Consider the following 24,245-nt stretch of genomic DNA (forward strand, 5'->3'; position numbering starts at 1 on the left):
GCGCCGGAGTGAGAAGAGGTTTTAAATGAATTACCGCCCCGGCGGCAATTCAAGGAAATATGGTATTCTTATCTACCAACCTCTTTTCATGTCATTCTACCATAGAATGTTTTTAATATATAATTTACTAACATTATTATCATTTACAATGTAATATAAAATGTTTCATGCAAAGAACTCAGAAAAAGTTTCCTATTTGGCATCTAGGGATGTCACGGTATGAACATTTCTTATCACGGTTATTGTCACCAAAATTATCATTATCGCTGTATTTTTAAATGTGCTCAAAATGTTAAAAAAAAGTACTTATACTGAAATATTTTAATCATGTTTAAAAACAAACAAACAACACATTCAAAATGATTTCCTTTGTGGGAAAAAAACATTACTGTAGATTAGGGTTGTATGGTATACCGGTATTAGTATAGTACCGCGATATTAATAAATCATATTCGGTACTATACCGCCTCTGAATAGCCAATAATGCAATTTTTTGTGGTCCCCTTTATTTAGAAAAGTACCGAAAAGTATCGAAATAATATTGGTATCGGGATAACACTACTGTACAAACCCCGTTTCCATATGAGTTGGGAAATTGTGTTAGATGTAAATATAAACGGAATACAATGATTTGTAAATCCTTTTCAACCCATATTCAATTGAATATGCTACAAAGACAACATATTTGATGTTCAAACTGATAAACATTTTTTTTTTTTGCAAATAATCATTAACTTTAGAATTTGATGCCAGCAACACGTGACAAAGAAGTTGGGAAAGGTGGCAATAAATACTGATAAAGTTGAGGAATGCTCATCAAACACTTATTTGGAACATCCCACAGGTGAACAGGCAAATTGGGAACAGGTGGGTGCCATGATTGGGTATAAAAGTAGATTCCATGAAATGCTCAGTCATTCACAAACAAGGATGGGGCGAGGGTCACCACTTTGTCAAAAAATGCGTGAGCAAACATTTCTCAACCAGCTATTGCAAGGAATTTAGGGATTTCACCATCTACAATTCGTAATATCATCAAAGGGTTCAGAGAATCTGGAGAAATCACTGCACGTAAGCAGCTAAGCCCGTGATCCTTCAGGCTGTACTGCATCAACAAGCGACATCAGTGTGTAAAGGATATCACCACATGGGCTCAGGAACACTTCAGAAACCCACTGTCAGTAACTACAGTTGGTCGCTACATCTGAAAGTGCAAGTTAAAACTCTCCTATGCAAGGCGAAAACCGTTTATCAACAACACCCAGAAATGACGTCGGCTACGCTGGGCCTGAGCTCATCTAAGATGGACTGATACAAAGTGGAAAAGTGTTCTGTGGTCTGAAGAGTCCACATTTCAAATTGTTTTTGGAAACTGTGGACGTCGTGTCCTCCGGACCAAAGAGGAAAAGAACCATTCGGATTGCTATAGGCGCAAAGTTGAAAAGTCAGCATCTGTGATGGTATGGGGGTGTATTAGTGCTCAAGACATGGGTAACTTACACATCTGTGAAGGCACCATTAATGCTGAAAGGTACATACAGGTTTTGTTGCCATCCAAGCAACGTTACCATGGACGCCCCTGCTTATTTCAGCAAGACAATGCCAAGTCACATGTTACATCAACATAGCTTCATAGTAAAAGAGTGTGGGTACTAGATTGGCCTGCCTGTAGTCCAGACCTGTCTCCCATTGAAAATGTGTGGCACATTATGAAGCCTAAAATACCACAACGGAGACCCCCGGACTGTTGAACAACTTAAGCTGTACATCAAGCAAGAATGGGAAAGAATTCCACCTGAGAAGCTTAAAAAAATGTGTCTCCTCAGTTCCCAAACGTTTACTGAGTGTTGTTAAAAGGAAAGGCCATGTAACACAGTGGTGAACATGCCCTTTTCCAACTACGTTGGCACGTGTTGCAGCCATGAAATTCTAAGTTAATTATTATTTGCAAAAAAAATAAAGTTTATGAGTTTGAACATCAAATATCTTGTCTTTGTAGTGCATTCAATTGAATATGGGTTGAAAAGGATTTGCAAATCATTGTATTCCTTTTATATTTACATCTAACACAATTTCCCAACTCATATGGAAACGGGGTTTGTAGATAAAAACACTGTTCCATGCAGCAATTGCACATGAAAGCAACACAAGCATTATAAACGAAGCAATATTGCAGAAAAAAATAATAACATGAAGAAATAAAATAAATGGGAAGATTGTGCAAGATAGCACTTTATGGACATAAGAGATACAACAATAAAAACAAATGTAAGACATTTGCAAGGTGGCACCTGATGGCCATAAGACGCAACTGCACTTTTTGTCCATATAGATAAAAATTGTGTTCATGTATGAGATCTAGTCTCATACATAGGGCTGCACAATTATGGCCAAAATAATAGGATTTTTTTTAATCAATATTGAAATCATGATTATTGATTATGTTAGGGGTGGGGTGTGAACGCGGCGCCATCATGTCAAATGTAATGTCTAATAAAAAGGCTAATGATAAACGTTATCCATATATTTAAAGACAAATTGTCACACTCCTGTTTCCCCCGTGTGCTTTTCCTACCCGCTCTGTTCTCTCTTTCCCCAGTTGTCATGGCAGCCAAGGGAGGCGGTAAGGCTGAGCACACCTGACAGGAGTCACCACACCCTACATATAGTGATTGCACACTATTGTTACTTGCCAGTTCTTTACCTTACTTCCCTCCATGAATCCAGACCACGCCAACCTTCCTCCTACAGTTCACCTGCTAGAATCTTTTCAATGGTGTTACTTAGTTTTTTGTACCCAGCCTTTTACCTGCCTTCCTACGGCCACTTTATTTTGAACTTTGACCCCTTGGTTTTTTTCGTGGCACTGGTTCCTTCACCCAGTGCTATTGTTTTTTGTTACATCCTTAACTTGGATATTAAACCTTTTTGAACTGTTAAGTCTCTCTCTGCTTCTGCAATCGAGCCTTTCTGAACATAACAAAAATATATTGTTTTTTTTTTGTTCATTAATAGTAACAATGTGTCATCTTTTTCTCATTACATTATGTTTTTATCTCTTTTACATTTTGATTGGTATTTTTTAGGTTATGTACATTTATATGTACATGTACATGCTGTATCGGAACAGATCCATCAAGAGTTCAAGCATGAAATATGTTGTATAGGAATTAACTATACACAATAAAACATTAACAAAATGCTATGTCACACCAATGTTTTTTAAAGTACTTTGTGACATTAAAAAAGTAATAAATAAAAACATGGTGTTCACCTTTTGATACCAATATACAACACAAAGCAGTTTAGCTAATGAAAATAAAGCTTCATAAACAAGCTTTGGTCTTTAACCACACCAAGTTGTTCAGTGCAACAGATTGTCCAACAAAAATAAACAGAAGTGATACCTCTCAAATCGAATACACAATCTTCACAGCCTGCCTTCAATTAGATGAGATGACAAAACATTAAAGCTAGTATTTATGTTATTTGAACACTGATGGTTTGCAGTTAAATGACGAGTGAGCATTCCAGTCAACAAACTAAAGACTTTATAAAGAAGTTGTGGTAAAGTTACCGCGCCAATCACCAGCTAACAATCAGCGCTCTCGTTGCCAGCTAGTGATCAGCGCCCAAGTTGCTCGTTAGCAATTAGCTTGGTAGTGGCCCGCTAGCAGTTGGCACTCGAGTTGCCAGCTAGCGTGCTAGTTGCTGGGTAGCCAATGGCGGCACTCTATCGTATTTTTTAAACATAGTATTGCACAACATGTTACTATTAGCGACCAGTTTAAATTAAAACACCCCCTCCTCCCCCCTTTAAAAAACATATTTATAACTTTATTTATGTAAAACAATTTTTCATATTTTTTTAATCAAACACTGATGACATCTATTAAACAAGACAAAAAGCAAGGAATTAAACAGAGACAGAATTAAACTTGGCTCAATTGAGAAGAGCGCGTCTGGGCTGCACTCTCGTACAGTCTGGCGAATGATTGTACGCCTCCTCTTTTATTTGGACTTTCCCTGATTACGTGGCAACTGCTGTTTTTAAGGGACGTGGGTCGTAAACAGCCATCACCGTTTGTTACAGAACAGTTCAAAGAAAAGGTCGCAAACAGTTCACAGAAAAGGTTGTAAAACAGGAGTCTGGTCCTGCTTCCTCTTCGCTTTGTAGATCTTGGGTCAAGACAATATCCTTCTGTTGATAATACATGAAAGAAACAGAACACCTTCATGTTGCTTCCCATCCTACACAGTGGAGTTTTACAAGCCTTCTGCTTGGTAGGATTAAAGTCAGCTTTTGTCTGCTCGCCGGGAACTCATTGAAACACAACGTTTTGTGACAACTTTGATACAATTATTCTGACACCTGAATTTAATTTGATGCATGTTAGGTACTATAACAAATTCATGGGAAAATAGAGAGTTTATCAGCCTTGATTCAACCTGTGCAGATGCAGCTATTAAAGGGGATATGTTTACATCATTACACTGTCTGGTTAATTATGAAACGGTTTCTGTTGGAATGGGTTGTGTCGTACCTTCAATCAAGTTCACATAGCGTGTGTTATATTTCACCGTCTATTTCCAGCAGTTAGATTCTTCTTCATTAAAGTGGACTCTGCGTGGGTTGCAAAGGCAATGCCCTTTTAGAGGCAGTAATTGTGCTTGTTGACTGTTTTACGTCAAATCCGATGATGGACGTACAGCAAAATGTGTAGAGAAGCAATTATATAATTTATGCTCAAAACGATGTGCTTGAACATAAACATCTTCTAATGCTGGGGAGAACAGAATTAGTCTTCTGGCAGTCGCATGCAACATTTCATCACTTTGTAGGCTGCAGATCAGTTGAACCAATAACTACCTCGTCTCATTAACGTAATATTATCATCATATGCCTAATTAGCGGCAAGTCGGAAGCAGACTTTAAAAGTTGAACTCACGTCACTGGGGAGTCAGTGCACAAGGTTCTTCATACTAATGAACAACAGCGCCATAGACGTGTGTGTGTGCGTGTGTGTGTGTGTGTGTGTGTGTGTGTGTGTGTGTGTGTGTGTGTGCTGCCATTCTCACGCAGTTAAATAAGGTGATTTTAAAAAAACGGAGGGGCCCTCTGTCTCATTAATATAGAGATTAAATGGCTCTAGCAGAACATTTAAAGCAAGCGGATGTCATCAATTATTGAAATCTAATGAAGACATTTAACATACAGTGGGGCAAACAAGTATTTAGTCAGCCACCGATTGTGCAAGTTCTCCCACTTAAAATGATGACAAATGTCTGTAATTTTCATCATAGGTACACTTTAACTGTGAGAGACAGAATGTGAAAAAAAAAATCCAGGAATTCACATTGTAGGATTTTTAAAGAATTTATTTGTAAATTATGGTGGAAAATAAGTATTTGGTCAATAACAAAAATTCAACTCAATACCTTGTAATATAACCTTTGTTGGCAATAACAGAGGTCAAACGATTACTATAGGTCTTTACCAGGTTTGCACACACAGCAGCTGGTATTTTGGCCCATTCCTCCATGCAGATCTTCTCGAGAGCAGTGATGTTTTGGGGGTGTCGCCGAGCAACGCGGACTTTCAACTCCCTCCACAGATTTTCTATGGGGTTGAGGTCTGGAGACTGGCTAGGCCACTCCAGGACTTTCAAATGCTTCTTACGGAGCCACTCCTTCGTTGCCCGGGCGTTGTGTTTGGGATCATTGTCATGCTGGAAGACCCAGCCACGTTTCATCTTCAAAGCTCTCACTGATGGAAGGAGGTTGTGGCTCAAAATCTCTCGATACATGGCCCCATTCATTCTTTCCTTAACACGGATCAGTCTGCCTGTCCCCTTAGCAGAAAAACAGCCCCAAAGCATGATGTTTCCACCCCCATGCTTCACAGTAGGTATGTGTTCTTGGGATGCAACTCAGTATTCTTCTTCCTCCAAACACGACAAGTTGAGTTTATACCAAAAAGTTCTATTTTGGTTTCATCTGACCACATGACATTCTCCCAATCCACTGCTGTATCGTCCATGTGCTCTCTGGCAAACTTCAGACGGGCCTGGACATGCACTGGCTAAAGCAGGGGGACACGTCTGGCACTGCAGGATTTGATTCCCTGGCGGTGTAGTGTGTTACTGATGGTAACCTTTGTTACTTTGGTCCCAGCTCTGTGCTGGTCATTCACCAGGTCCCCCCGTGTGGTTCTGGGATTTTTGCTCACTGTTCTCATGATCATTTTGACCCCACGGGATGAGATCTTGCGTGGAGCCCCAGATCCAGGGAGATTATCAGTGGTCTTGTATGTCTTCCATTTTCTGATAATTGCTCCCACAGTTGATTTTCTCACACCAAGCTGCTTGCCTATTGTAGATTCACTCTTCACAGTCTGGTGCAGGTCTACAATTCATTTCCTGGTGTCCTTCGACAGCTCTTTGGTCTTGGCCATAGTGGAGTTTGGAGTCTGACTGTTTGAGGCTGTGGACAGGTGTCTTTTATACAGATAACAAGTTCAAACAGGTGCCATTAATACAGGTAACGAGTGGAGGACAGAAGAGCTTCTTAAAGAAGAAGTTACAGGTCTGTGAGAGCCAGAGATCTTCCTTGTTTGAAGTGACCAAATACTTATTTTCCACCATAATTTACAAATAAATTCTTTAAAATTCCTACAATGTGAATTCCTGGATTTTTTTTTCACATTCTGTCTCTCCCAGTTGAAGTGTACCTATGATGAAAATTACAGACCTCTGTCTTCATTTTAAGTGGGAGAACTTGCACAATCGGTGGCTGACTAAATACTTTTTTGCCCCACTGTACATGTGCAGCTGACTGAGCACATTATGACCTCAACACATGACACAATTAAAACATGGGTAAAAAACACATTACCGTATTTTCCGGACTATAATGCGCACGTAAAATCCTAGCATTTTCTCAAAAATCGACAGCGCGCCTTATAACCCGGTGCGCCTAATGTACGGAATAATTCTGGTTGTGCTTACCGACTTCGAAGCAATTTTACTTGGTACATGCTGTAATGATTAGTGTGACCAGCATATGGCAGTCACACATAAGAGATACGTGGAGACTGCAATATGACACCAGTAAACAACACCAGAAAAATTGAAAATAAAGAACATTACACATGGTACTCAAATATATGTTCAAATGTTGTAGTATGACTTTGAAGCTGCACCGCTTGATGGATTGTCGGCGCATTACGGCTACCGCAGTCAGACATACAAACCCCCTTTCCATATGAGTTAGGAGATTGTGTTAGATGTAAATATGAATGGAATACAATGATTTGCAAATCATTTTCAACCCATATTCAATTGAATATGCTACAAAGACAACATATTTGATGTTCAAACTGATAAACGTAAAATCTGATGCCAGCAACACGTGACAAAGAAGTTGGGAAAGGTGGCAATAAATACTGATAAAGTTGAGGAATGCTCATCAAACACTTATTTGGAACATCCCACAGGTGAACAGGCAAATTGGGAACAGGTGGGTGCCATGATTGGGTATAAAAGTAGATTCCATGAAATGCTCAGTCATTCACAAACAAGGATGGGGCGAGGGTCACCACTTTGTCAACAAATGCGTGAGCAAATTGTTGAACAGTTTAAGAAAAACCTTTCTCAACCAGCTATTGCAAGGAATTTAGGGATTTCACCATCTACGGTCCGTAATATCATCAAAGGGTTCAGAGAATCTGGAGAAATCACTGCACGTAAGAAGCTAAGTCCGTGACCTTCGATCCCTCAGGCTGTACTGGATTAACAAGCGACATTAGTGTGTAAAGGATATCACCACATGGGCTCAGGAACACTTTAGAAACTCACTGTCAGTAACTACAGTTGGTCGCTACATCTGTAAGTGCAAGTTAAAACTCTCCTATGCAAGGCGAAAACCGTTTATCAACAACACCCAGAAACGCCGTCGGCTTCGCTGGGCCTGAGCTCATCTAAGATAGACTGATGCAAAGTGGAAAAGTGTTCTGTGGACTGACGAGTCCACATTTCAAATTGTTTTTGGAAACTGTGGACGTCGTGTCCTCTGGACCAAAGAGGAAAAGAACCATCCGGATTGTTATAGGCACAAAGTTGAAAAGCCAGCATCTGTGATGGTATGGGGGTGTATTAGTGTCCATGACATGGGTAACTTACACATCTGTGAAGGCGCCATTAATGCTGAAAGGTACATACAGGTTTTGGAGCAACATATGTTGCCATCCAAGCAACGTTACCATGGACGCCCCTGCTTATTTCAGCAAGACAATGCCAAGCCACGTGTTACATCAACGTAGCTTCATAGTAAAAGAGTGCGGGTACTAGATTGGCCTGCCTGTAGTCCAGACCTGTCTCCTATTGAAAATGTGTGGTGCATTATGAAGCCTAAAATACCACAACGGAGACCTCCGGACTGTTGAACAACTTAAGCTGTACATCAAGCAAGAATGGGAAATAATCCCACCTGAGAAGCTTAAAAAATGTGTCTCCTCAGTTCCCAAACGTTTACTGAGTGTTGTTAAAAGGAAAGGCCATGTAACACAGTGGTGAACATGCCCTTTCCCAACTACTTTGGCACGTGTTGCAGCCATGAAATTCTAAGTTAATTATTATTTGCAAAAAAAAAATAAAGTTTATGAGTTTGAACATCAAATATTTTGTCTTTGTAGTGCATTCAATTGAATATGGGTTGTAAAGGATTTGCAAATCATTGTATTCCGTTTATATTTACATCTAACACAATTTCCCAAGCTCCTCTCTGAGCTGCCACCTTAACGTGGTAGAGGAGTTTGCGTGTCCCAATGATCCTAGGAGCTATGTTGTCCGGGGGCTTCCATGCCCCCTGGTAGGGTCTCCCAAGACAAACAGGTCCTAGGTGAGGGATCAGACAAAGAGCAGCTCGAAGACTTCTATGGAAATGCAAGAACCGAGACTCAGATTTCCCTCGCCCGGACGCGGGTCACCGGGGCCCCCCTCCGGAGCCAGGCCCGGAGTTGGGGCACGATGGCGAGCGCCTGGTGGCCGGGCCTGTCCCCATGGGGCCCGGCCGGGCACAGCCCGAAGAGGCAACGTGGGTCCCCCCTCCAATGGGCTCACCACCCATAGCAGGGGCCATAGAGGTCGGGTGCAATGTGAGCTGGGCGGTAGCCGAAGGCAGGGCACTTGGCGGTCCGATCCTCGGCTACAGAAGCTAGCTCTTGGGACGTGGAACGTCACCTCGCTGGGGGGGAAGGAGCATGAGCTAGTGCGCGAGGTAGAGAAGTTCCGGTTGGATATAGTCGGACTCACCTCGACGCACAGCAAGGGCTCTGGAACCAGTTCCCTCGAGAGGGGCTGGACTCTCTTCCACTCTGGCGTTGCCAGCAGTGAGAGGCGACGGGCTGGGGTGGCAATTCTTGTTTCCCCCCGGCTCAGAGTCTGCATGTTGGAGTTCAACCCGGTGGACCAGAGGGTAGCTTCCCTCCGCCTTCGTGTGGGGGGACGGGTCCTGACTGTTGTTTGCGCTTACGCGCCAAACAGCAGCTCAGAGTACCCACACTTTTTGGATTCACTCGAGGGAGTACTGGAGAGTGCTCCCCCGGGTGATTCCCTCGTTCTACTGGGGGACTTCAACGCTCATATTGGCAATGACAGTGAAACCTGGAGAGGCGTGATTGGGAAGAATGGCCGCCCGGATCTGAACCCAAGTGGTGTTTTGTTATTGGACTTTTGTGCCCGTCACGGATTGTCCATAACGAACACCATGTTCAAGCATAAGGGTGTCCATATGTGCACTTGGCACCAGGACACCCTAGGCCGCAGTTCTATGATCGACTTTGTAGTTGTGTCATCGGATTTGCGGCCTCATGTTTTGGACACTCGGGTGAAGAGAGGGGCGGAGCTTTCTACCGATCACCACCTGGTGGTGAGTTGGCTGCGATGGTGGGGGAGGATGCCGGACAGACCTGGCAGGCCCAAACGCATTGTGAGGGTTTGCTGGGAACGTCTGGCAGAGTCTCCTGTCAGAGAGAGTTTCAATTCCCACCTCCGGAAGAACTTTGAACATGTCACGAGGGAGGTGCTGGACATTGAGTCCGAGTGGACCAAGTTCCGCACCTCTATTGTCGAGGCGGCTGATTGGAGCTGTGGCCGCAAGGTAGTTGGTGCCTGTCGTGGCGGTAATCCTAGAACCCGTTGGTGGACACCGGCGGTGAGGGATGCCGTCAAGCTGAAGAAGGAGTCCTATCGGGTTCTTTTGGCTCATGGGACTCCTGAGGCAGCGGACAGGTACCGACAGGCCAAGCGGTGTGCGGCTTCAGCGGTCGCGGAGGCAAAAACTCGGACATGGGAGGAGTTCGGGGAAGCCATGGAAAACGACTTCCGGACGGCTTCGAAGCGATTCTGGACCACCATCCGCCGCCTCAGGAAGGGGAAGCAGTGCACTACCAACACCGTGTATGGTGCGGATGGTGTTCTGCTGACCTCGACTGCGGAAGTTGTGGATCGGTGGGGGGAATACTTCGAAGACCTCCTCAATCCCACCAACACGTCTTCCTATGAGGAAGCAGTGCCTGGGGAGTCTGTGGTGGGCTCTCCTATTTCTGGGGCTGAGGTTGCTGAGGTAGTTAAAAAGCTCCTCGGTGGCAAGGCCCCGGGGGTGGATGAGATCCGCCCGGAGTTCCTTAAGGCTCTGGATGCTGTAGGGCTGTCTTGGTTGACAAGACTCTGCAGCATCGCGTGGACATCGGGGGCAGTACCTCTGGATTGGCAGACCGGGGTGGTGGTTCCTCTCTTTAAAAAGGGGAACCGGAGGGTGTGTTCTAACTATCGTGGGATCACACTCCTCAGCCTTCCCGGTAAGGTCTATTCAGGTGTACTGGAGAGGAGGCTACGCCGGATAGTCGAACCTCGGATTCAGGAGGAACAGTGTGGTTTTCGTCCTGGTCGTGGAACTGTGGACCAGCTCTTTACTCTCCGCAGGGTCCTTGAGGGTGCATGGGAGTTTGCCCAACCAGTCTACATGTGCTTTGTGGACTTGGAGAAGGCATTCGACCGTGTCCCTCGGGAAGTCCTGTGGGGAGTGCTCAGAGAGTATGGGGTTTCGGACTGTCTGATTGTGGCGGTCCGCTCCCTGTATGATCAGTGTCAGAGCTTGGTTCGCATTGCCGGCAGTAAGTCGGACACGTTTCCGGTGAGGGTTGGACTCCGCCAAGGCTGCCCTTTGTCACCGATTCTGTTCATAACTCTTATGGACAGAATTTCTAGGCGCAGTCAAGGCGTTGAGGGGATCCGGTTTGGTGGCTGCAGGATTAGGTCTCTGCTTTTTGCAGATGATTTGGTCCTGATGGCTTCATCTGGCCAGGATCTTCAGCTCTCACTGGATCGGTTCGCAGCTGAGTGTGAAGCGACTGGGATGAGAATCAGCACCTCCAAGTCCGAGTCCATGGTTCTCGCCCGGAAAAGGGTGGAGTGCCATCTCCGGGTTGGGGAGGAGATCTTGCCCCAAGTGGAGGAGTTCAAGTACCTCGGAGTCTTGTTCACGAGTGAGGGAAGAGTGGATCGTGAGATCGACAGGCGGATCGGTGCGGCGTCTTCAGTAATGCGGACGCTGTATCGATCCGTTGTGGTGAAGAAGGAGCTGAGCCGGAAGGCAAAGCTCTCAATTTACCGGTCGATCTACGTTCCCATCCTCACCTATGGTCATGAGCTTTGGGTTATGACCGAAAGGACAAGATCACGGGTACAAGCGGCCGAAATGAGTTTCCTCCGCCGGGTGGCAGGGCTCTCCCTTAGAGATAGGGTGAGAAGCTCTGTCATCCGGGAGGAGCTCAAAGTAAAGCCGCTGCTCCTCCACATCGAGAGGAGCCAGATGAGGTGGTTCGGGCATCTGGTCAGGATGCCACCCGAGCGCCTCCCTAAAGAGGTGTTTAGGGCATGTCCGACCGGTAGGAGGCCACGAGGAAGACCCAGGACACGTTGGGAAGACTATGTCTCCCGGCTGGCCTGGGAACGCCTCGGGATCCCCCGGGAGGAGCTGGACGAAGTGGCTGGGGAGAGGGAAGTCTGGGCTTCCCTGCTTAGGCTGCTGCCCCCGCGACCCGACCTCGGATAAGCGGAAGAAGATGGATGGATGGACAATTTCCCAACTCATATGGAAACGGGGTTTGCACATGTATTAATATGGCGTGTGTATAAGGACAGCAAAATGGCATCCATATATTATCTGGCATTTTGTTTCACAATATTATGCAAAACCAACTTTTCTTACCTTCTGGTACCTGCTGATGTGTATTTGAGATCTGCATAAGTCCTGAAAATGTGCGCAAGTCCGCCACTATAGTCCGTGCCAATGCCGTATAAGCTTCTTATTTGTCTCTATCTTCTTGTTATGTGACATTCATCCTCCGCTGTTGCCATTGCTAATATAAAGTAGCGAAAGTTCTAACTTATATCTCACTATGGAAACACTAAAAACATACCGGTGTAGTAGGTTTACATAATCCACCCAAGGAACTTTAGTTATTAGGGAGTTCCGGTCAGACGTTTTTTCACGGGACACATTTCCGGCGTTGTTGCACTAGTGAGCCACGGATGAAGAGATGCTGCTCCGTTATTGATTTAAGTAAAGTCTGAATATCATTAAAACAGTTAGCTCCATCTTTTGACACTTCTTCCACCCCCGTCCTTGCACGCTACACCGCTACAACAAAGATGACGGGGAGAAGACGGCGCCGAAGGTGAGCCACGTAAGTAAGACCGCCCACAAAACGGCGCATCCTGCAGCGACTGTCAGAAAGCGGCTTGAAGATGATCTGTAAAACATAATCTATGCAACATTTTGACCAAAGAACCACCATTACATGTTATGTAGACCACAAGGAAGTGTTTAACATGTAGAAAAAAATCATAAAATGACCCCTTTAATGCGCCCTATAATGCGCCTTTTGTATGAAAAAAGACCCGAATGGACCCGCTCACCGGCAGTGCGCCTTATAATCCGGTGCGCCCTATGGTCCATAAAATACAGTATGTGGATCATCGGTCAAAACAAAAGCCATGATAAATTAAAAAAAAAAAGGTATTTTGTCATTTAATTCGAAAAATACATGCTAAATAAAATGTAATGTTTTATTTCTTTCGGACATGCCTGTTAAGTTTTATTAGGAAATCCCAAGTTGTTTCATTTGCATGATTCAACATGTCTGAAAAGGAGTAGGAAGAAGAAATTGCATCTACTATGATTTGGTTTGCTTACGTTTTGTCATTACATGGTTTATTGACTTTCTGTGTAAAGAAAGGAAGGAAAAAAATATAAAAATATTTCAAAAAATAGGAGTTAAAAAACGAAACTACGTAGCTTGTGCAATATTAAGGAAAGAGAAGGAAAACATATTTAAAATAAGGATGATATTAAAAAGCAACATTTATTAAGAGTAGTAAAATAGGAGTAACAATGTTACTATTAAATACAAAATAAATAAGTTAGAATAGGTGAATACATGAAAAATAAACATACAGTACTGTATATACCGTAAATACAAAATGGGCTGAATTGCAAAAAAAAACTACTTGAATTCAAATAAATATTATTTTTTTTAAATGTAGACTAAAAAGATTAGCAAAAAAGAAAGACCAATATTTTGCTCTTCTTAGTTGAATTAAGGATCTCAGGAAGTCAAAATTACATGCTAAGACAAAAACAAAAACGCAGCTAGACCTTTAAATTTGAAGGGCAAATTGACAAGAATATTTCCTATCTTCTGGGTTAAATTCAGTAGCATAAAATAATTTAAAAAATGATAAAATCATGTGTTTAATCACTGAATATTTTATATTAATAAATGTATACACAGATTTATGTATGTCATTTATTTAGACTCTTTGCTCCTTTACCTCAACCAAGGATGGTTACTTGAAAGGCAGCACGAGTTGTTATACGGTCAATTTCACTTCAAAATAAACCCTGACTGGACTTTAGATTAAAAAAAAGTGTTGATCAAATAAATTATGTGCAGTCAGTAAAAATTTTTTTTAAAAGGTTCCTAGATGACAATAAAATTGCATTTGTGTCAAAATTAGAGCTGTCCGATAATATCGGACTGCTGATATTATCGGCCGATAAATGCTTTAAAATGTAATATCGGAAATTATCGGTCTCAAAAAGTAAAATTTATGACTTTTTAAAACGCCGCTGTACGGAGTGGTACACGGACGTAGGGAGAAGTACAGAGCGCCAATAAACCTTAAAGGCACTGCCTTTGCGTGCCGGCCCAATCACATAATATCTACGCCTTTTCACACACACACAAGTGAATGCCAAGCATACTTGGTCAACAGCCATACAGGTCACACTGAGGGTGGCCGTATAAACAACTTTAACACTGTTACAAATATGCGCCACACTGTGAACCCACAACAAACAAGAATGACAAACACATTTCGGGAAAACATCCGCATCGTAACACAACATAAACACAACAGAACAAATACCCAGAACCCCTTGCAGCACTAACTCTTCCGGGACGCTACAATATACACCCCCCGCTACCCTCTACCCCCCCCCCACACCTTAACCCCGCTCCCCCCAACCCCGCCCACCTCAACCTCCTCATGCATGTCCCAAATTCCAAGCTGTTGTTTTGAGGTATGTTAAAAAAAATAATGCACTTTGTGACTTCAATAATAAATATGGCAGTGCCATGTTGGCATTTTTTTTCCATAACTTGAGTTGATTTATTTTAGAAAACCTTGTTAAATTGGATAATGCATCCACCGGCGCATCACAACAAAATTAGGCATAATAATGTGTTAGTTCCACGACTGTATATATCGGTATCGGTTGATATCGACAATATTGGACAATATCGGAATATCGGATATCGGCAAAAAAGCCATTATCAGACATCGCTAGTCAAAATATCTGGGTCTTTTTTTAAGTCAATTAAAATTATGCAAGCAACCACCAACCTGTGATTAATGATGATTAAACCAAATTCAAAAGTTGGATTAATCTGATTTTAAAGATGAATCGCTTGACAGCAAAAAAAACAACAAAAAAACACCTCACAGCTAGTGTAGTTTGTACTATTTAATTGCATGCAAATCGTAAGTAAGACTGCATTACTTGTTGAAAGTCACCAAAGCAGAGGCTAAAAACGAACGTGCATACGTCACAAGCCATGTCTCAATGCTAAATCTACATTTAGCATTTTGAGTGGATGAGTGTTCACACTGAAGACGGCAAAATGCAGTGAGTCGTTCAAAGTGGTGAGTATTCAAAATTATTGTATCTATATATTAGGGGTGTAACAGTATTGTAAATATTTAGGTTTAAGATATATTCAATTGTATGCTGTACATGTATTTTTCTTTCTATCAAAATGGAGGGAACAATTGCATTCAGTCAGAAAAGTACTTATTTGCAGGCTTTTGCTGGAGATATAAAATGATGTGGCGGCCCAGATTTGGTTCGCAGGCCTTAACTTTGACTCTTGTGCTGTAAGCAATGGACGAACAAAACCCAACAAAAGGTTTGGGAGAATGAGAGGTGAGAGCAAAATTGAGCTGTTTGGCATCAACAATGGAAAGAAATGTCTTGTTTGATTCCCCCACTTTTTCATCCTGCTGTGACTAAAGTATTGTCACCGTTTTCAGCGAATGCTTCACAAAAAATAAACATGCCAAAAATGGTAACATAATAGTACATTTCAGAACAATTCAACACAGTTTGAGGTTTACTTTTGTATGGTATGAGCAATTCTGTACCGTTTTATGTTTATTTCAAAACATTTCTCTACTAATAATTCTCTCACGCTTATCCAGTTCAGTGTTGTGGAGATACCAGCCGACGACCCCCTGGTAATCACAATCAACCAAGTGAACCACTATACTAATGGTGTCCAAAATCACAAAAGAAGCTTTCACAGTTATACAAATTACACATAGCTGACATGTATGTTTTTCTTTAATTATTGCAATTCAACTGTTTAGTGTAACCTGCCTGGTCCAGGTTCCCTGATTGCGAGCCATTATTTTGCCCTCAATTGACACAGATCTGATTTTTTTGTCAGTCCAAACTGGGGGTCAGCAACCCGCGGCTCTCGAGCCGCATGCTCTTTAGTGTCGCCCCAGTAGCTCCCTGGAGCATTTTTAAAAAAGTATTGAAAATGGAAAAAGATGAGGGGGGGAATATTATTTTTGTTTAGTATGTTTTTTGTTTGTGAGTTCCATTAAGGCTCTGGATGTTGTGGGGCTGTCTTGGTTGACAAGACTCTGCAGCATCGCGTGGACATCGGGGGCAGTACCTCTGGATTGGCAGACCGGGGTGGTGGTTCCTCTCTTTAAAAAGGGGAACCGGAGGGTGTGTTCTAACTATCGTGGGATCACACTCCTCAGCCTTCCCGGTAAGGTCTATTCAGGTGTACTGGAGAGGAGGCTACGCCGGATAGTCGAACCTCGGATTCAGGAGGAACAGTGTGGTTTTCGTCCTGGTCGTGGAACTGTGGACCAGCTCTATACTCTCGGCAGGGTCCTTGAGGGTGCATGGGAGTTTGCCCAACCAGTCTACATGTGCTTTGTGGACTTGGAGAAGGCATTCGACCGTGTCCCTCGGGAAGTCCTGTGGGGAGTGCTCAGAGAGTATGGGGTTTCGGACTGTCTGATTGTGGCGGTCCGCTCCCTGTATGATCAGTGTCAGAGCTTGGTTCGCATTGCCGGCAGTAAGTCGGACACGTTTCCGGTGAGGGTTGGACTCCGCCAAGGCTGCCCTTTGTCACCGATTCTGTTCATAACTTTTATGGACAGAATTTCTAGGCGCAGTCAAGGCGTTGAGGGGATCCGGTTTGGTGGCTGCAGGATTAGGTCTCTGCTTTTTGCAGATGATTTGGTCCTGATGGCTTCATCTGGCCAGGATCTTCAGCTCTCACTGGATCGGTTCGCAGCGGAGTGTGAAGCGACTGGGATGAGAATCAGCACCTCCAAGTCCGAGTCCATGGTTCTCGCCCGGAAAAGGGTGGAGTGCCATCTCCGGGTTGGGGAGGAGATCTTGCCCCAAGTGGAGGAGTTCAAGTACCTCGGAGTCTTGTTCACGAGTGAGGGAAGAGTGGATCGTGAGATCGACAGGCGGATCGGTGCGGCGTCTTCAGTAATGCGGACGCTGTATCGATCCGTTGTGGTGAAGAAGGAGCTGAGCCGGAAGGCAAAGCTCTCAATTTACCGGTCGATCTACGTTCCCATCCTCACCTATGGTCATGAGCTTTGGGTTATGACCGAAAGGACAAGATCACGGGTACAAGCGGCCGAAATGAGTTTCCTCCGCCGGGTGGCGGGGCTCTCCCTTAGAGATAGGGTGAGAAGCTCTGTCATCCGGGGGGAGCTCAAAGTAAAGCCGCTGCTCCTCCGCATCGAGAGGAGCCAGATGAGGTGGTTCGGGCATCTGGTCAGGATGCCACCCGAGCGCCTCCCTAAGGAGGTGTTTAGGGCATGTCCGACCGGTAGGAGGCCACGAGGAAGACCCAGGACACGTTGGGAAGACTATGTCTCCCGGCTGGCCTGGGAACGCCTCGGGATCCCCCGGGAGGAGCTGGACGAAGTGGCTGGGGAGAGGGAAGTCTGGGCTTCCCTGCTTAGGCTGCTGCCCCCGCGAGCCGACCTCGGATAAGCGGAAGAAGATGGATGGATGGATGTTTTTTGTTTGTGGACAAACTTGACACAAACCTTCCCAATTGTTAGAAAGCCCACAGTTTAATATGTTTAATATGAGTATTTGGTGAACAGCGTTTTGTTCTACTAATTTTGGCGGTACTTGAACTCACCATAGTGTGGACTGTGACGCAACAGTTTGTTTACATGTAAAATCTTCCACTCCTCCTTTGTCTCATTTTGTCCACCAAAAGTTTAATGCTGTGCGTGAATGCACAAAAGTGCGCTTTGCTGATGTTATTGACTTGTTGGAGTGCTAATCAGGCTATTTAGGCTAGCTGTATGTACATATTGCATCATTATGCCTCATTTGTAGGTATATTTGAGCTCATTTAATTTCCTTTACTTTTATCCTCTTTGTATATAATTTATATTTGCATGTCTCATGACACATTATCTGTATGTAATATTGGCTGCATTTCAGATAGTTGTTTGTGTGCCATGTTGTTCCAGACCACAGCAAACATTACCTAGCTTGCCAAAGATTGCAATACATCTATTAAAAGAAGACAGCTTGTTGTTTCATTTAACTTGAACACACGCATCTATACCTTTGGCCATTATAAGCAAGTAATTTCCAGGAGTTCTCACCTTCTAAGAAGCCTCTGAATTACTAATGATTTCTAGAGTTGTAAAAATGTGTAGAATAAATATTACATTTCAATATTTCTGTCAACGAAGATAATTCTTCAGCGTGCGACACATAGTCATTTTGATAGTAGACTATTTTAGCTAATATAGACACTTTCGTCATGTGTTGCCTTCATTATAACACTTACAGTATATACGGCTTTTCATTTTTTGCGGCTCCAGACAGATTTGTATTTTGTATTTTTGGTCCAAAATGGCTCTTTAGACACCTGGTCTAAATGCTCCAAAGTGCTTCAAATCTGATCTTTTGGCATCAGATTCAGGAGGTAGTCCAAGTTGGAATCGAATCTTTTCAAATGTGACTTCAGTCTAAACGCAATGCAACCTGAATGCGACCCGTATGGGACTTTTTCGTCAGCTTTGGGCGAGCTACGTCACCCGTGTGCACGGGGAAAGACCCAGCCCCCCAGCGGAAGTGGATATTTCATCACAACATCCGGTTTCGGTGAGCAAAGTCTATTTAAGACAACCAAATTTTCGGTGCATCCCTAGTTCGCAAATACAAACCCCAAAACGTTGTGTAAATTGTAAATAAAAACAGAATACAACGATTTGCAAATCCTTTTCAACTTATATTCAATTGAATAGACTGCAAAGACAAGATAATTAATGTTCGAACTGAGAAATAATCATTAACTTAGAATTTAATGCCAGCAACACATTGCAAAAGAGTTGGCACAGGGGCATTATTACCACTGTGTTACATGGCCTTTCCTATTAACAACACTAATCTTTTCAGGTGGAATTATTTCCCATTCTTGCTTGATGTACAGTTTATTAGTGGTTCAACAGTCCGGGGTCTCCGTTTTTAGGCTTCATAATGCGCCACACATTTTCAATGGGAGACAGGTCTGGACTACAGGCAGGCCAGTCTAGTACCCGCACTCTTTTACTATGAAGCCACGCTGTTGTAACACGTGTCTTGGCATTGTCTAGCTGAAATAAGCAGGGGCGTCCATGATAACATTGCTTGGATGGCAACATATGTTGCTCCAAAACCTGTATGTACCTTTCAGCATTAATGGCGCCTTCACAGATGTGAAAGTTACCCATGCCTTGGGCACTAATACACCCCCATACCATCACAGATGCTGGTTTTTCAACTTTGCGCCTATAACAATCCGGATGGATCTTTTCCTCTTTAGTCCAGAGGACATGACGTCCACAGTTTCCAAAAACAATTTGAAATGTGGACTTGTCAGACCACAGAACACTTTTCCACTTTGCATCAGTCCATCTTAGATGAGCTTGGGCCCAGCGAAGCCGGCGGCGTTTCTGGGTGTTGTTGACAAATGGCTTTGGCTTTGCATAATAGAGTTTTAACTTGCACTTACTGTAGTTACTCACAGTGGTTTTCTGAAGTGTTCCTGAGCCCATGTGGTGATATCCTTTTAGTGGTGTGCCGTCAGGGCAAGCAAGGCCTTCTCTGCTGACCTAACATAACCAGAAATCATGATCATAATTAAAGATCAACAATGCGAACAGTTGCAATAACCAATCAGATCACGATTTGTTGTCAGTAAGGCCTTCTAGATGGCCTCACATTGAACATGACATTTACGCGTCCCGTTAGCGGATGAATTTGAGAACACATAGAGTTGATAGACAGTTGTGATAGCCAATCAGATCACAAGTTGTTGACAGTAGCTGTTCTGTTACAACTAAAAGTTGTAAACTCTTGAATGTTGTCTGTCTATCTGTTGGCCCTGCGATGAGGTGGCGACTTGTCCAGGGTGTACCCCGCCTTCCGCCCGATTGTAGCTGAGATAGGCTCCAGCGCCCCCCGCGACCCCAAAGGGAATAAGCGGTAGACTGTGGATTTGTCGCCATCATGTGGTCAGGGCAGTTAATATATCCTTGAGAAATGTGTACTTTGAATCAAACTTTATTGACCGCAAGTAAGCATAAGCCAAGCAGAGAAATTTACGGTATATGTTTTAATTGCTGATGCATTTTAATTGATTTTTAAATGCGCCAGAAAATAACCTGTTTTGTATACTGTTGATGTGATTCAATGTACAGTAAGGTGTAAATGTGTTTCTGTATAGTATTTCTCCTGCAATGATCATGTGGTGACATCAATGATGGTATTTTGAGAGGTAATCATTGAAGTCGGAGATCATTGAAGGCCTAGGTGGGAAACGCACGGCCCGCCACTCTATCCTTTACACACTGATGTCGGTTTTTGATGCAGTAAAGCCTGAGGTATCGAAGGTCACGGGCATCCAATGTTACGTGCAGTGACTTCTCCAGATTCTCTGAAAGCTTTTAATGATATTACGGACCGTAGATGGTGAAATCCCTAAATTCCTTGCAATAGCTCGTTGAGAAATGTTGTTCTTAAACTGTTCGACAATTTGCTCACGCATTTGTTGACAAAGTGGTGACCCTTGCCCCATCCTTGTTTGTGAATGACTGAGCATTTCATGGAATCTACTTTTATACCCAATCATGGCACCCACCTGTTCCCAATTAGCCTGTTCACCTGTGGGATGTTCCAAATAAGTGTTTGATGAGCATTCCTCAACTTTATCAGTCTTTTTTTGCCACTTGTGCCAGCTTTTTTGAAACATGTTGCAGGCATCAAAATCCAAATGAGCTATTCAATTGAACATAGGTTGAAAAAGACTTGCAGATCATTGTATTCTGTTTTTATTTACGATTTACACCATATTTGCCAACCCTCCCGGATTTTCCGGGAGACTCACGAAATTAAGCGCCTCTCCCGAAAACCTCCCGGGACAAATTTTCTCCTGAAAATCTCCCGAAATTCAGGCGGAGCTGGAGGCCACGCCCACTCCAGCTCCATGCGGACCTGAGTCCGCTTTCCCACAATATAAACAGCGTGCCTGCCCAATCACGTTATAACTGTAGAATGATCGAGGGCGAGTTCTTGGTTTCTTATGTGGGTTTATTGTTAGGCAGTTTCATTAACGTCCTCCCAGCGCGGCAACAACACACAACAACAGCAGTCACGTTTTCGTCTACCGTAAAGCAGTTCGTCTGCCGTAAACAGCAATGTTGTGACACTCTTAAACAGGGCAATACTGCCATCTACTGTACATGCATATGTGACATTAACATCTACGGCTTTTAGAGAGTGCAGTGCACAACTGCGCACGCAACAAGGAGACGAAGCAGACGAACGAGGAAGATACAGCCATGGCGACGCCAACGACGAGTAAGAAGAAGAAATACGCTTGTAAGTTCCAAGCCGCAGCTGCGAATGGACCTGAATAGCCTCCGAGAAGAAGTAGTGGACTACCAAGTGGTTGGCAGTGAAGATCTTCCTCAGGAAGCAAAGATTGACCGGATCTAGGCCATGCTAGGGAGAGATGGAAGATTCAAGACTCTAGTGCATTTGATGAAAGCATTTTTGTGCGTGCCACACAGCAATGCATCATCAGAGAGGGTGTTCAGCATGGTTAGAAAAATAGTGACAGAGAATAGAACAAGGATGGACAATTCAACTCTTAACTCAACAATGAGTGTGAGTGTTATGTGTGTGTATATGTGTAAATAAATGAACACTGAAATTCAAGTATTTATTTTATATATATATATATATATATATATATATATATATATATATATATATATATCCATCCATCCATTCATCTTCTTCCGCTTATCCGAGGTTGGGTTGCGGGGGCAGCAGCCTAAGCAGGGAAGCCCAGACTTCCCTCTCCCCAGCCACTTCGTCCAGCTCTTCCTGTGGGACCCCGAGGCGTTCCCAGGCCAGCCGGGAGACATAGTCTTCCCAACGTGTCCTGGGTCTTCCCCGTGGCCTCCTACCGGTCGGACGTGCCCGAAACATATAGAATTATATATATATATATATATATATATATATATATATATATATATATATATATATATATATATATATATATATATATATATATATACATATATATATATATATATATATATATATAGCTAGAATTCACTGAAAGTCAAGTATTTCTTATATATATATAATAAAATAAATATATATTTATAGCTAGAATTCACTGAAAGTCAAGTATTTCTTATATATATATATATATATAGATATATATATATATAGATATATATATATATATATATATATATATATATATATATATATATATATATATATATATATATGAAATACTTGACATGGTGAATTCTAGCTGTAAATATACTCCTCCCCTCTTAACCACGCCCCCCTCCCACCCCCCACCTCCCGAAATCAGAGGTCTCAAGTTTGGCAAGTATGATTTACACCACCTGCCCACTTCACTGGTTTTGGGGTTTGTAATAGGCTATATGTAATATATGAATATATATTTTGATTCCGCAGAAATAGCAATTGTTGAAGGACCAGAATTGACGCTGTGGCGCATTTGCTTATATGCTAGTTGAAAAATAATACTCACGTAGATCCACGCTGATGTCTGCGTTTCCTCTACTTAAAAGCCATTAAAATATTAGAACCCCTCCAAATATATTCCTTTAATTTATTTTCACATTTCTAAGTTTAAGTTTATTTTGTAGTAGTAGCGACTTCCTCCCGATCAACTTCCTTTGTTTTATTGCGCTGCGCATGCAAGTGGTGTTGAGGCCACATTGGGGCCACATGTGCGTTTACACTGAAGTCTGATAAAAATCACATTTTACTTGCAGTGAAAAAAATCAGATTTCCAAAAAATATGATTTGAGCAACTTTGGCCTGCAGTGTAAACGTAGTCGATGAGTGAAAAGGAGGAAAATAACACATTTTTAAAACTTACATTTACATATTTTCCATACACTTGGCCGGTGTTCTAGCAAGACATGCTCTCCATTGGAATGTATGCCCCCCTACATAAGCGCACATATGTATAAATCAAAGGAATACAATGTAATTCTGTATACGCAAGTACAATAGTTACCCTAAATAATGCTATACTTTCTGTATATACATGTTGAACCCAACAAACAATTAAATGTATTATTTATTAAGTTATTTTTTTGCTGGGAAACTGAAATTACTTCCTGCATGCCTTGTAGCACTTGACTTTCGACATCTTCACATGAATCCATCACCTAATAAAGCATACCTTAGACCAGGGGTGTCAAACGTACGGCCCGAGGGCCGGATCAGGCCCGCAAACAGGTTTTATCCGGCCCGCGGGATGAGTTTGCTAAGTATAAAAATTAACCTGAAATTTTTTAATGAAAGAAACAGCTGTTCTAAATGTGTCCACTGGATGTCGCAATAGCAATTATTTGTATCTTTATAGATGATGCTACATATGTACAAAATAAACCACATGATGTAAGGACATCAGTCGAGGAAAACTACATAAATAACATCCTGTAGTTTGATTTTGATATAATTTTTTTATTTTAATAGTTTGAAAATTAACACCAATGACTTGACTCATGAACATTATCACATAATTTATTCAGAAAATATAAATAAGGACATATAAAGTATAAATAACCGCAACAGGTAATTGTAAAAAAAACCCAAACAACAACATTAGGATTTTTACAATTTCAGAATGTGCTTGTTCTATTTTTAAACAAAGAAAACAATCTGAAGTTGTCTTTATTTTTAAGTTATCGTGCCCTGATTTTACCAGTCCGGCCCACTTGGGAGTAGATTTTTCTCCATCTAAAATGAGTTTGACACCCCTGCCTTAGATTGTTTGTTGTGTTAAACATGTAGATTAGATGACAAAAGTACAAAGCGCCAATGTTTAGTGTAACGATTCCTTCAATGCGCAATTACATTTCTGCATTCCTTGGATTCATGTGCAGATGCAGGGGATGCATGTATTCCAATTACCATGAATTGATTAACATGGAACCCGACTTAAACAAGTTGAAAAACGTATTCGGGTGTTACCATTTAGTGGTCAATTGTACGGAATATGTACT

General features: G+C 42.6%; 1 protein-coding gene across 3 annotated transcripts in view; it reads left to right on the top strand.

Moving 5' to 3' along the window:
- kcne4 (potassium voltage-gated channel, Isk-related family, member 4) overlaps window positions 1–24,245 on the top strand; it is an 84,275-nt gene that overhangs the window by 33,279 nt on the left and 26,751 nt on the right. For 2 of the 3 annotated variants that reach the window (XR_012048614.1, XR_012048613.1), the window contains one exon: window positions 2,600–3,204. The exons of the other annotated variant lie outside the window; for it this stretch is intronic. The gene's annotated coding sequence lies outside the window, so the exon portion shown is untranslated. Of the gene's footprint in view, window positions 1–2,599; window positions 3,205–24,245 lie in introns of those variants that run through there. 3 annotated transcript variants of the gene reach the window in all.

Source organism: Nerophis lumbriciformis, linkage group LG30 (genome assembly GCF_033978685.3).
Source record: "Nerophis lumbriciformis linkage group LG30, RoL_Nlum_v2.1, whole genome shotgun sequence".
Lineage (NCBI taxonomy): Eukaryota > Metazoa > Chordata > Actinopteri > Syngnathiformes > Syngnathidae > Nerophis > Nerophis lumbriciformis.